We start from the raw sequence: 14,092 nt of genomic DNA on the forward strand, positions 1-14,092 counted from the left end.
CGGCGGCCGGGGTCCCCTGCTCCTGCACCAGCCTGGTCTGTCCCTGCTATAGCTGGCAGGGGGCAGAGCCCACCGTGCTCCGTCCCCCCCACAGGTCCCCGGCACTGTGGCCCTGCCCCCGACCGCAGAGAAGTCAGGTTCCATCCCTGCTGCCTGCCTCTCCCTCCTTCCATGGCTTCCTGCCTGTCCCGCCCCGCAGCAGCCGGGGCAGCAGGGGCGACAGGTTCGAGTTGGTGGCGGGTTGGTAGCGTGGCCCCGTCGTCACCGTAAATAGGGCCTGTGATCGTCATCGGGGCCGCCAAGAGCTGAAGCCCGGAGGACCTGTTCAAGGCCCCGCAGCTGGTCACTTCCCAGCCCCCGCACAGCAGTAGCTTCCAGAACCAGATCTGCCCAGGGACCCCCTCCCCGCTACACCCTTCCTCAGCCCCTGCTCTCCTGAAGCCCAAACCCCGTGCCAGGTCCAAGGGCTCACAGAGCGCAGGAAGAGCTCATTCACGGCCAGCCAGCCCCAGCCCACTTCCGGGCCTCGGTTTCCCCTCTAGCTCAGGCCAGGGCTGTTCTGCCGCCCACCAAGCCCTTTGGGGGCTGGTGGCCAGCGTTGGAGCAGTGCCCCCAGCAACGGCCCAGGCCCCCCCAGAATGGGGCAGGAGGGAGCAGCTGCTCCCCAGGCTCCAGGCAGCCCCAGACCCCTCAGCCGTTAACATGTACTAGGCTGTGAGGGGCCCGCATCATCCCCACACACAGGCCCCGGGGGCACGGCCCCTGCCCAGTGGATCCAGTTCCCCTGCTCCTCGACCTGGAACCCCACATCCTGCCACAGCAGCCCCGAAGTGGGGCAGTGGAGGACCTTTCCAGAGACACTCATCCCCCGCCTCGACGAAGCCACCCCCAGCCCCAGAGAGTCTGGACTAGCGAGGGGAGGGGGCGACAGGAGGGCTTCCTGGATGAGGCAGAGAAGGGAGGACCTGGGCATGAAGAGGTCTTTCCAGACGTGCACAGAGGGGAAGGGTGTCCCAGGCAGAGGACAGAACAAGATCAAAGGCCTGGGAGAGGGCACAGCAGGTGAGCGATACAGGCCTGGGGTCAGTGGTGGGGCACTCCCTCCCCGAGGACCCTAGCCCTGGGGACACTTGCCAGTGGGGACAAAGCTGCAAGGACTGACCCAGCCCTCCAGGCCGGGCCGGGTCTCTGAGCTCTTTGCAAGCCGAGAAAATGTGAGCCATCCAAGTAAGAGAAAAGGAGAAAACCCTTCGAGCCCTTCCCACCTGCCAGCAGGGCCCATTTGTCGATGGTTGATGTTGCTGTCATTTTGTGGGCTTGTTGAATCCTGACAACAGCCCCGGGGGTGAGCTCTTCACATTAGTCCTGTTTTACAGATGAGGAAACTGAGGCCCCAAGAGGTGACGTCACAGGGCCCAGCTCACAGCAGGCACTCTGTTAGTTCTTTATTTTATTTTGTTTATTCTTTTGGCCGCACGGCACGGCGTGCGGGATCTTAGTTCCCTGACTAGGGATCAAACCTGCGCCCCCTGCACTGGAAGTGCAGAGTCTTAACCACTGGACCGCCAGGGAAGTCCCCAGTGTTAGTTCTTTTATTATTATAGCTGTTGTTGGCAAAGAGCGTTATAGACTGTCTCTGAAAGACTTCCCATGTGGTCGCCGTGGCAGGAACAAAAGCCGCCCAGTGGGACAAGGGAGGTGTTTTTGCGGCCAAGTGATCTTAAAAGCAAAGTTATACCCTCACAAATTCCTGTAAAAACTTATGTTGGACGTGGGCTGCAGGACACACGACGCTTTCGAGGAGGCCCCACAGGCCTGCCGTTTGCCCCTGCTGGACCTGGAGGCTGGTCCTCTGCCCTCTCACCCCTTCTCACACCCTTCTGCCTTCAGAGTCCATCCTGGCTCTGCCCACATCTCACTCCCTCCGCAGCTCCCACCCGGGTCCGGCCCCCATCAGCACCGCCTGGACCTGGGTACTCACCCCCATCCTGGTCTCCGGCTCCGCCCTCGCCCCCAGTCTGTCCTCACCCCAACAGCCAGTGACAGCACCAGAGTCAGGCCCCACCCCTCCTCTGCCCACAGCCCTCCAGGGCTCCCAACTCCCTGGGGGTAAAAGCCCAGGCCCTCCCTGTGGCCCACAAGGCCTTACAAGGCCTGCCCCGTCCCCTCCTTGCCCTCCCCTCCTCCCTCTCTCCCCCTCGCTCACTCTGCTCCAGACACACGGGCCTCCTCACTGTTCCTCCAACACGCCAGGCCTGGTCCTGCCCCAGGGCCTTTGCACAGGCTGTGCCCTCTGCCTGGACGTCTCTCCCCGCAGATGTCCCCTTCAACTCACCAACTCACCTCGTTCAGTTCTCAGTTCAAATGTCACCTCCTCATTGAAGCCTCCCTGACACGCCAGTGAAAAGGTGCCCCACCCAGCCTGCAGCGCCCCACACGCCGTGTACCCTCTTCTCTTTTTGTCCATCACACCAGCTTCCAAATCCCCCATCATCCTCCTGTGTACTGTTTAGTGGAGCATGGGACATATCCTGGTTGTTACACCCTTGGGTCAGCACCCAGCCTAGGAACACAGCAGGGCTCTGTAAATACATGGCCCAGCCCTGCTCTGGGCAGGGTCCCACTCACTTCACCCCCATAGATGATGGCTGGTGGGGGGAGGTGGGGACAGGTAGGAACCGTCTGTGTTGTGAGGGTCTCGAAGCCAAGACTTACAAGTGTTTACCGAGCACCTACGTGTGTCGGGCAGAGACTCGGGCCTGGGATCCCATCAGCCAGCAAGACCGACGAGGCCCCCGCCTTCCTGGAACTCAGCCTTTGGTCTGAAGGAAGAAATAGTAAAACAGTATAAAAAAAATAGTAAAATGAGCAAACATGTAAATGAAAAAGAGCGATTTAGACAAAACCGTGCTCGAGAGACAAAACCAAGGTGACGTGAAACCCAGCCAGAGAGAGGAAGGGCCAAAGCCTGGCATGTTCCCAGGTGGACACAGCAAGTCAGGGCACACACACACTTTGGAATCCATCCTGCGTCCACCATAGCAGGCACTTCGGGTCCTGGCCCGTCTGAGCACCCTGGAAAGGGCTGCTCCAGGAGGGAGCAGGGGCCCTGAGTGCCTTGGGGCACCCACTGCTGTGCCCACAGGGTCCCCACACCGAGGGGAGGGTAGAACGAGCAAGAAGGAGACTGGAGGGTGGAGTCTCAGGAAAGGGAGAGCCGAGGGTTCCTGGCTGGGTTCTGGTGGGCGTGTGAGGCCCCAGCCCACCCTCACCACCCAACCCTCGAAGCCCGAAGCCGGGTTGGTCGTCGCTTCAGGGCTCTGGAAGTGGGTGGCAGAGCTTTGCCCCCTCTCACCCTGTCTGGCTCGACATCCAGAGCTCAGAACCCAGGGGAACCCCCAGTGCCCGGGATACAGGCCATCTCCAGCATCCTGGGCCAGAGAGTGACTGCCTGTGGGGAAACTGAGGCATGCAGCAGCAGCCACCGGGCTGCCCGGGGGCCTCCAGTAGCTCCCCTCCAGTCACCCACCCTCCGTCCCTCCACTCTGGCCCTCCTTGGATTTGGCATCCAGAGAGGTCTGGCTGGGCCCCCAGCCCCGCATTGGCACTCACAGGTCCCTCCTCGGAGCCAGCCACGCCTCCCAGGGCCTTCCCAGAATGCTGGGTGGTCGGCCCAGGTGTGAGGGGCTCAGTCAGGCCTGACCCCAGACCAGCCAACATCTCACCTCTGGGGGCCCCACGGGCTCTGAATACTCCGAATGCAGAGCAACAAAGGTGTGAGCCACCAAAGGTGTGAGCCGAGGGTGGCCAGGCTCCGGGAGCCGAGGGAGGCTTTCAGCTCAAACGGAGCGGCTGCAGGCAAACCCATGGCCTGGCCTAAAATTACCCCCACGGACCCACCTTCTTTTAAAGTCCATCCAAATGCTTTTATTTTGCCCTTTTTTTTTTTTCACAGCAGCCTTTGTTTGTTTGTTTGTTTGTTTTTTTAACTTTTTGGCCGTGCCTCTCAGCATGTGGGATCTTAGTTCCCTGACCAGGGATCAAACCCATGCCCCCTGCAATGGAAGTGTGGAGTCTTAACGACTGGACCGCCAGGGAAGTCCCCATAGAAGTCTTTTTAAAATGTATTTTACAAGTTTATTTTTTTTTTCAATAGGTAAAACAGCCTCAGGCCACACAGTATAAAATATACCAAAGGGTGTTCAGGAAAGACCCCAGTCACCCAGCCTCCCCAGAACCTGCTGGCCAGTTTCTTGTTTCTCCTTCCCACAGTGCTTCTCACCCAAACAAGCGCATCTGTATATTTTTCCTTTCCCGTCACAGAAACTGCATTACACTGTCAGTCCCTGCTATTTTGCAGCCCATCCGATTTCTTCCCAACGATAGGTCTCAGATTTCTTTCCATTAAGAAGTGTCCCTGGCCTTTTAACGGCTGTGTAATATTCCCTCCTGTGGCTGAATTGTTTGTTATCTGCATTAAAGCACATTTCCTGGTATAAACAGCGATGTGATGCAAAACCTGTAATGAATGTCGCTGTGCATGTGGGTCAATATACTCACACCTTTCCTGAAAAAAAAATTTTTTTTTTTTGGCCGCACCCTGTGGCATGCAGAACTTCCCCAACCAGGGATCGAACCCACGACCTCGTCAGTGGAAGGGCGGAGTCTTAACCAGGACCACCAGGGAACTCCCTAAAAGTTTTTTTAAGTAATAAACTTGATATTTTTAGAGCAGTTTTAGGCTTATAGGAAAACTGAGCAGAAAGTGCAGAGTTCTCATATAGCACCTTGCTCCCCTGGCGGGCATGCACTGTTTCCCCTATTATTAACGTCTTATATTAGTATGCTCCATTTGTCACATTTGATGAACTAATACTGATACATTGTTATAAACTGAAGTCCATAGTTGGCATCAGGGTTCGCTCTTTCTTTTTGGTTATCTAAAGATATGATTTTTTTCTGCTGAAGTATAGTTGATTTACAACGTTGTGTTAGTCTCAGTGTACAGCAAAGTGATTCAGTTATACATATATATTCTTTTTCATATCCTTTTCCTTTATAGGTTATTACAAGATACTGAGTATAGTTCCCTGTGCTATACAGTAGGACCTTGTTGTTTATCTATTTTATATTTAGTAGTGTGTATCTGTTAATCCCAAACTCCTAATTTATCTCTCTTCCCCTTTTCCCTTTGGTAACCATAAGTTTGTTTTCCATGTCTGTGAATCCATTTCTCTTTTGTCAATAAGTTCATTTGTATCATTTTTTTAGATTCCACATATAAATGATATCATATAGTATTTGTCTTTCGCTGTCTGACATACTTCACTGAGTATGATAATCTCTAGGTCCATCCATGTTGCTGCAAATGGCATCATTTCATTCTTTTTTTTATGGCTGAGCAGTATTCCAATGTATATATGTATATACCGTTATCTTCTTTATCCGTTTATCTGTCGATGGACATTTAGGTTGCTCCCGTATCTTGGCTATTGTAAACAGTGCTGCTATGAACACTGGGATATGGGTTCACACTTGATGTTGTACATTCTGTGGGTTTGGACAGATGTGTGATGACAGGTATCCACCATTATATCATCATGCACAGTAGTTTCACTGCCCGAAAAATCCGCTGTGCTCCGGCTACTCAGCCCTCCTTTGGCCACCCCTGGCCGCCACTGATCCTTTTTCTGTCTCTGTAGTTACGCCTTTTCCAGAATGTCCTGTAGTTGGAATCAAAGTCTCTGTAGCCTTTTCAGATCAGCTTCTTTCACTTAATAACATGCATTTAAGCTTCCTCCACGACTTGTCATGGCCTGATAGCTCATTTCTTTTTAGCACTGAATAACATTCCCATTGTCTGGATGTGCCACACTTTGTTTATCTGTGTACCTGCTGAAGGACATCTGAGTTGCTTCCAAGTTTTGGCAATTATGAATAAACCTGCCGGTTTATTCATATGTGCAGGTTTCTGTATGGACGTCAGTTTTCCACTCCTTTGGGTGAATTCCAAGGAGGGTGAGTGCTGGGTCCTATGGTCAGAGTACGTTTCATTTTGCAAGAAACCGCCAAACTGCCTTCCAGAGTGGCTGGACCATTTTGCATCCCAGCAGCAATGAACCTGAGTTTTGTTGCTCCACATCCTCGCCAGCATTTGATGTTGTCAGTGTTCCAGATTTGGGGCATTTCAGTGGGTGTGTAGTTGTACCTCATTGTGTGTTGTTTTTTTAATTTATTTATTTAATTTATTTATTTTTGGCTGCGTTGGGCCTTCGTTGCTGCACGCGGGGTTTCTCTAGTTGCGGAGAGTGGGGGCTACACTTCATTGTGGTGCACAGGCTTCTCATTGCAGTGGCTTCTCTTGTTGCGGAGCATGGGCTCTGGGCAGACAGGCTTCAGTAGTTGTGGCATGTGGGCTCAGTAGTTGTGGCTTGCGGGTTCTAGAGTGCAGGCTCAGTAGTTGTGGCGCACGGGCTTAGTTGCTCTGCAGCATGTGGGATCTCCCCGTACCAGGGATCAAACCTGTGTCCCGTGCATGGGCAGGCGGATTCTTCACCACTGCGCCAGGAGGGAAGCCCCCTCGTTGTGGTTTTAATTTGCCTAAATGTTTAGATAAACCTTTGTTGAGCCTCCTGTTGGGAGCCAAGCATGGTTCCAGCGTCTCTTGTACGATTCAGGCTAGGAAGGAGGTGCTAGTGCCTCATTTTGCAGATGAGGAAACCAAGGCTCAGAGAAGGATAGCTGTTTGCCCAGGGTCACACAGCAAATGGGGGTAGAGCCAAGGCCCTGTGACTAACTCCAGAGCACTTCCATCTGCAGTGTCCCAGGCCCTGTGCTGGGCACTAGGGACGTAGCAGTGACCAAGACTGACCCAGTCTGCCCTCCCAAGGTTCACAGTCCAGTGGTGGATACGGACACGTGAGCAGGCAGTTATAGCTTGTGCTGACCGGGGCTGTAATGTGGTTGCACAGGCACAGGGCAGGGGGGACCCAGAGGAGGCACCTGACCTGGCCTGGGTGTCCAGGGAGAAAGGGGTGCTGAAGCATGTGTAGGAGCTTTCCAGGAGAAAGGCAAAAGAGTGACCCAGGCCAGAGGAACAGCATGGAAGATGGCTCAGAAGTAAGAGAGAAAGGGACGTGGCCAAGAGCACCGACTCTGGTGGGAGAAGGTCCTAGGTTCCAGTCACAGCTCTGCCACTGGTGGCCAATCAGCCCCTTCTCCCGGCCTCGGTTGCCACTCCGCAGCATAGCTTGGCTGTGAGGATTCAGTAACCCCCATGGGTACCTCACTGGGCCAGGCAGGCACGTGGGGAACCAGAGGGTGGGAGGAAGCCAGGAGGGCCAGAGCAGCACCCCCTCTGCCCCGCCCCTGAGCATCTGGAACTCGGGGGGGCCCAGGAGGACCTAGCCCGGGTGGTGGTAGAATCAGGTAAAAGCATCCAGAGATGCAGTCCCTGGTCTCCCATCTCAATGCAAAAGGAAATGGCAGGGTGCAGTGGAGGTCTGCTTCCTGCCCCTGCCCCAAATTGGACACTTCTTGCCCCAGGTGGGACCCCTGGTGGGCAGGGACCCCCCCCCCCGCCAGCCCTCACTCACCGTCTAGTCCCCATTAGTGAGGCCACCAGCTGCGGGAGCCTCAGGCCCAGGTGTTCCCTGCCCACACTCTGCCCCAGTGACCATCACTAAAAATGAATAACGGGGCGGAGCAGGCAGGACCTGGAGGGGTGGGGGTGGGGAAAACAGGCCCCAAAGCTCCTCCCGCACCTCCTCCCTCAAGCAGTCCTCCCTCCACTCCAGCCCTGAGGAGCTGGGCAGGAGTCCCCTTCACCACCCAGCACCTCCTGTGGCTTATCTAACCTCCTCGTAGCCTGCCTGCACGGCGTTGGCAAGCTAAAGCTGTCAGATTAAGCAAATAAAAATACAGACGGCCGGTGAAGTTTGAACTCCCAATAAGCAAAGAACCACGCAATACGTGGGATATACTTACACTAAAACATGATTAATTTTCTACCTGAAGTTCAGATTCAGCTGGATTCTCTCTGGCAGCCCTTTCCTGATCCTGCCTGGGTGAACAGCAGGCCTCGGCTGGCCTTCCTGCGTTATGGGCAAACACCCGGATGCTGATCCACACTGACCGATCAGAGGGACCCCGGCCCCACGGGACCCTGGGTGCCTCCCTGTCAGGTGTGTCTCCCTCTGAGGTGCTGGACCTGGGGCTCTGGGCTCTGGATCAGGGCCCAGGTGTGGATGGGGGAAGTTGAGGCCGCATCTAGCTGCCAACTGTAGTGGACATATTTGAATTTGGATGCTGAAATTGTGGCTCTGAAGAGGCCCCTGGGGGAGAGGAAAAGGGGGGGGAGTGTGCCCACCTTGGGGACCCACTGCTTGGGGTCCCTGTTGTGCCCCCAGCCTTCAGCAAGGCTCTGATGGTGAGAGCACCATCCCTGAAGCCCAGGTTCAAATCCCAGCCCTGCCCCATGCGAGTTGTGAGAACACCAAGTGTTCTCTCAGTGCCTCAGTTTCCTCACCTGTAAAATGGGGATTAATAATAATACTGCTAATAATAGTACCAACTGTCGGGGTCATTGAGAGGATTCAATGCATTCATGTAACAGAGGAGCTTAGCCTGGCACAAAGCTAGTGCTCACTGAAGTGATGGCCTGTCCCGGCCTCCTGGCCCAGGAGGGAGGGGTTAAGCGGGAATCGGAGGCTAATTTTAGCCTTGATGACACCACCTGGCCGCCTGCCTTGTCCAAACATCCTCAGCCAAGCATGAGATTCAAGGCGTCCCCCACCCCCCAACCTCTGACATCCAAGGAGCCTGTTTATTCATTCCTGTCGGCCAGAGCATTCCTCTCCCGCCTGCTGCCTGCCTGTGCCTGCCATATGGCTCCCTCGGAGCCCCATGTCGCCCGCCCCGTGTTGCCCAGGGTCAGGACCACCTCACCTGTAGGCCCCTTGGAGACAGCCCGTGGCCAGGGGCAGTCGGGGGTGGGTGCAGGGAGAAGGGTGGACAAGAGTCACTCCTGCTCTACAGTCCAGCGTCCCCCGGAGTCTTTGTTTACAGTTCTCCGAGTAAGAGCCCAAGCTTCTGTCTGTGGGGACTCCCAGCGCCGTCATTTATTCAGCACCTATTTACTGAGTGCCAAGTCCTGCTGGAGACCCAGGCCTTGCCTCCACAGGACTCCCAGTCTTGGGTAAGGCAATGACAAGCCAGGAAACAGGAGAATTTTTCCACCGTGCTTAATACTGTTCATTCATTTGTTCATTCGAGGCGTGTTTATTAAGGCTGTCCTGTATGTCAGGCACTGTTCAGGGTGCTTGGGGCTCAGCAGGGAACAAAACAGACCAAGATCCCTCATGGAGCTGACATTCTGGTTGGGGAGAGAGGCAAGAGACAGTAAATCACAGAAATAAGTCAAATACATGGTCAAGTTAAATGGTGGTCATTGCTGTGGAGAAAAATAAAGCAGGAAAGGGGACGGGGAGTGCTGGCAGAGGGCAGTTAGCAATAAAGTGATTTGAGAGGGAGTTATTTGAGGGAATCAGGTGGCTGTCAGGGTGGAGGGAGTTCCAGGCAGTGGGAAGAGCACGTGCAAAGGTCCTGGGGCATGAACAGTGAGGACACGAATTGGGGGAGATGCAGCAGAACCTGTGGGCTCTGCCTCGGGAATCGGTGGGGGCCACGAGAAGGTCCGGAGCAGAGGATGAGCCCCATGTGGCCTGACATTCTCCTGCCTGGCTCTCCCCTCATTCTGAGGTCAATCCCCGGAACTGTCACCCTGCAGGCTGAGGGGCTGGGCCAGGGGCTGCAGCTGGTCTTTTGAGACCCAAGTGGCTGCAGGTGGGATTCCAACTGTAAATGAGGACTTCCGGGACATTTGGAGAGCCTGCACTGGGGGAAATTGCTGCTCTCTGGAGACCACCAGTAGTGATGGGGGCAGGGGGGTGGGGGAATTCTGTGCACACCTTCCCCACATGGCATCTCCATATGCTTCCTGCAGGGCCAGGCCCGGTGCCCAGGTTGCCAGCATTCCCGGCTCAGTGTTTTGCCAGTGGAGGGACAGGTGTCTTAGAAAATTGGAAAACATCCTCTGACAACAAACCAACAAAATGTATGCTCTTCTGGCTCCTTGTCCTGACAGATCTTCTCCGAACCGTTTTCTTTCTTGCAAAATACCTTCATTGGCTTTTCTGACCCCGAAACTGCCACACACACTCCACCAGACTTTCCAGGGAGAGAAAAAAGGCCCTTTGTTCCCCGGCCCCACGTAGCCCCTGGAATTCTCTGTCTCAGCAGCAGCAGTGCACCTAGGCGCTATTGTTTTTTTCTCACACGGTTTTTCCGCTTCCGCTCGACAATAGGTGGCCCTACAGCTTTCATTTCCAGAAATTGGAAAATGAAGCATGTCCGGCCCGCACCTCCTCAACCCACTACTGGCTGAAATTTAAGCCCCGTGAACCCAGCCGGGCTGGGTGCCGGGGCAGGCAGACCCCAACGTGCCAGGGGGCCCGGGTGAAGAGAGGCTGGGGGCAGGCAGCACAGGGACGCCAGGTTTCTGTCACCCCGTTCCCCTCTGCACACAGCAGCCCCATGCACCATGACGCCGGGCAGGGAGAAGCCATATCCTTTAAAATACCATCAGAGGGGAAACTGAGGCCCAGGCCTGTGGGTTTCCAGCCCCTGCCCACAATCCCTCCTTGCAGAGAAGGTGTGGGAGGATAATCACCTGAAGAGGATACCGGCATGGGCTCCGTTTTGCAGATGACACGACTGAGGCCCAGAGAGGCTACGCCACTCACCCAAGGTCACACAGCTGCCGGCCAGAGAGACTCCAAAGCTCCTGGAGTCAAGAGCTCTGAGGCCAGATAGCAGCCCAGCTCCGCCACTTAGGGGCTGCAGGTGGATTCTGATGTTAAATGAGGCCTTCCTGAACATTCCAGAACCTTCTGGGGCTGGGGGAAATTGCTGCTCTGCCAAGGGAGACTGAGTTGGGGGCAGAGGTGAAGTCCAGGCACTCTCTGAGCCTCAGTGGACACCCGGGGACCCCTGTGATACCTTTGACTGGAGCCAGGCCCCACGATGGGGGGTGGGGGCACTGGTGGGTGAGGTGGGCAGCTGCAGTGCCAAGCCCACCAGTGAGCCCGGGCCTGAGCCAGCCTCGCCGGGCCCATGGCTCCCCTGCCACACACACCTCACACCTGGGGCCCTCCCCACGGGCTGGCTACGAGCCAGGATCTTGGGAGGCAGACGGGGCCCTCAGGGGGCCAGGCCAGGGTTCCCTTGCAGGCTGGGGCAGGGCCAGTGGGTACAGTGTGGTCTCCACCTCCAACTGAGCTGATGCCTGGCAGCTGACTACCTCTCTGTCTCCCTCTTTCTGGAAGTTTTTATGAGGCTCAGAGGGGAATGGGAACCCTCCTTGGGCCCCGGCCACCGGGGCCAACATCAGGAGACACCAGGGCGCCCCTCCTCGTACCCAAGCGCCATCCCGGTCCCACGTTGCACGTGTGGTTCGTTTCTCACCCATCCCAGGCTGGGGCGGTGTTGGGGGCCTGCTCCTGAGCCGCCAGTTGCCCCTTGGCTCACAGCCTGAGGCCCCAGGGAGTGCAATTTCCAGCGGGCTGGCAGCTCCCTCACCCACCAGGCCAGGCTGAGCAACGTGCTAGGGGTCCAATGCGGGCAGAGACCAGGGCTGGGGGCGCAGACGGCCCCACCTCACCACCCCCATGCTGGTCCTCAGGTCAAGCCTGAGGTGGGGGGGGTCACTAGGGTCCCCCACTCTTGGCCCTGGCACCAACCTCTTTCCAGGGAGGCCCCACCTGGCATTGGCCAGGCGAGCCTCCCCCAGAGAGAGTCAGGAAGTCTCTCGGCTCTCTCTGGCTTTGGGCAGGGGGTTCCTCTAGCCCCCAAAGGCTGGACCCCAGGGCCTGGTGTTTGGTCCGGCTACACATCCCGAGGCCAGGAGGCCTTGGTTCAAATCCCAATCCCCTCCACTCCCACCCTCTGCTCCACTTCCCAGCTGTGTGAGGCAGGCAAAAATGTCAACAAAGTCTGAAATTAAATCCTAGGCAGGGGGCTTCCCTGGTGGCGCAGTGGTTGAGAGTCCACCTGCCGATGCAGGGGACACGGGTTCGTGCCCCGGTCTGGGAAGGTCCTGCGTGCCGTGGAGTATCTAAGCCCGTGCACCACAACTACTGAGCCTGCGCTCTAGAGCCCACGAGCCACAACTGCTGAACCCACGTGCTGCAACCACTGAAGCCCGCGCACATGGAGCTGCTCCTCAACAAGAGAAGCCACCGCAATGAGAAGCCTGCGTACCACAACGAAGAGTAGCCCCCGCTTGCCGCAACTAGAGAAAGCCCGCACGCAGCAGCGAAGACTCAACGCAGCCAAAAATAAAATTAATTAATTAATTTTAAAAAATTTTAATGTAAAAAACACAAAAATCGCAGGCAGAACAGGTGGATTTGAGGCCATAAAACTAAATGATGGGAGGGACAGTGGCAGGAGGACTCAGAAGGAGGATGTTAGGGGTGGTGGGGGGAATCACCGGGTAAGGACACGGTCAGGTATGCCCCTTGGCGCCAGGTGTGATATCTGGGCGGGGCCGGAACTCACTAGGCTGGTCCAGCACGGGATTTGGAAGGGCAGCAGGTAACCTGTGTTTCAGTTACACCCATGGGTTTCATCACCAGTCCCTATGAAGTGACAGGACTTGCTGGAGGGGTGTGGGTGGGCAGAGTGTCAGTGATCAGGAGCCCCAAATGCCCCCCGTGAACCCCAGTCACCAACTTCCCCTTCTCTTCAGTCGGGATCAGGGCTCAGCTGGGACTGGGGCTCGGCCGGGTCGGGGCTCCGCCTGGCTACAGTTACTGACCATCCCCGACCCAGCCTCCTGTTGCCCCATGGAGCCAAGTTCAGGCTGTGACAGGCCCGTGGGAGGCTCAGGCAGGTGGGGTACAGAAAGATCCTCATCTGTGCCCTCCCCCTCCCCCGGCTGCCCCTGCCCCAGCCTGCACCCCACCCACGACCTGGTGACAGATGGCTAGAACTCCCGGGGACTGTAGGGGTCTGGGGGTCCTGAGGTGCAGATGTGTGTGGAGACCACCCCCATCACCCAGCTGCCACACAGCGACAAGCGGGTCTGAAGCACAGGGCCCGGAAACAGGTGGGAGAAGAGCAGCACCAGGGCCTCCCTCTGGCTGCAGACCCGGCCTACCAGGAGCTGTCAGACAGAGGCCTCCTGGAATCTTCCTGGCCCGGCCCCAGGGCAGATAAAGGCCCTCCTTGGCTCCTTTGGGGCCTCTCAAAGCGCCGTTGAACAGCAACTCTTTCCACAGAGGAACCTTCCTGCTTGGATCCTCCCCTCGACGGGGAGCTCATTTCCTCTAGAGCGAGTAAGGGAGCATTGGCAGTGCTAGCACAGGCCCTATGTTATATAGGGGGAAATTGAGGCCCTGAGAAGGGCAGTCCCTCTCCTCAGCTCTCTCAGTGAGTAAAAGGCAGGACCAGGGTCCCCACCCAACATAGTTGCAGAGAGAGCCCTCCAAACTCTGATCCCAAACGTGGAATAATAGGCAGTGCCCCGCCCACTGTCAGCCCTCCACAAGAGACCTGCCTTGGGGTTTTAAATCCTTGAGATACAGCCCAAGTTCTTTTTTCTTTTTTTTTTTTTAAGTGAATAGAGTTTTTTCTTTTTGTTTTTTGTTTGTTTGTTTTTTACCTTTGGCTGCATTGGATCTTTGTTGCTGTGTGCGGGCTTTTTCTCTAGTTGCGATGAGTGGGGGCTACTTTTCGTTGCGGTGCGCGGGCTTTTCACTGCGGTGGCTTCTCTTGTTGCGCACGGGCTCTAGGCGCGTGGGGTCAGTAGTTGTGGCACGCAGGCTCAGTAGTTGCGGCACGCAGGCTTAGTTGCTCTGTGGCATGTGGGATCTTCCCGGACCAGGGCTCGAACCCGTTTCCCCTGCATTGGCAGGCGGATTCTGAACCACTGTGCCACCAGGGAAGCCCCAGCCCAAGTGCTTACTCTCTCTTCCCCACTCTTGTGCTCTCCCGGCTTTTCTGTCCTCATGGGGCTGTCAGCCCAGCAGAG

The sequence above is a fragment of the Mesoplodon bidens genome (genome assembly GCF_964165515.1).
Source record: "Mesoplodon bidens genome assembly, chromosome: 4".
In the NCBI taxonomy this organism is placed as follows: domain Eukaryota; kingdom Metazoa; phylum Chordata; class Mammalia; order Artiodactyla; family Ziphiidae; genus Mesoplodon; species Mesoplodon bidens.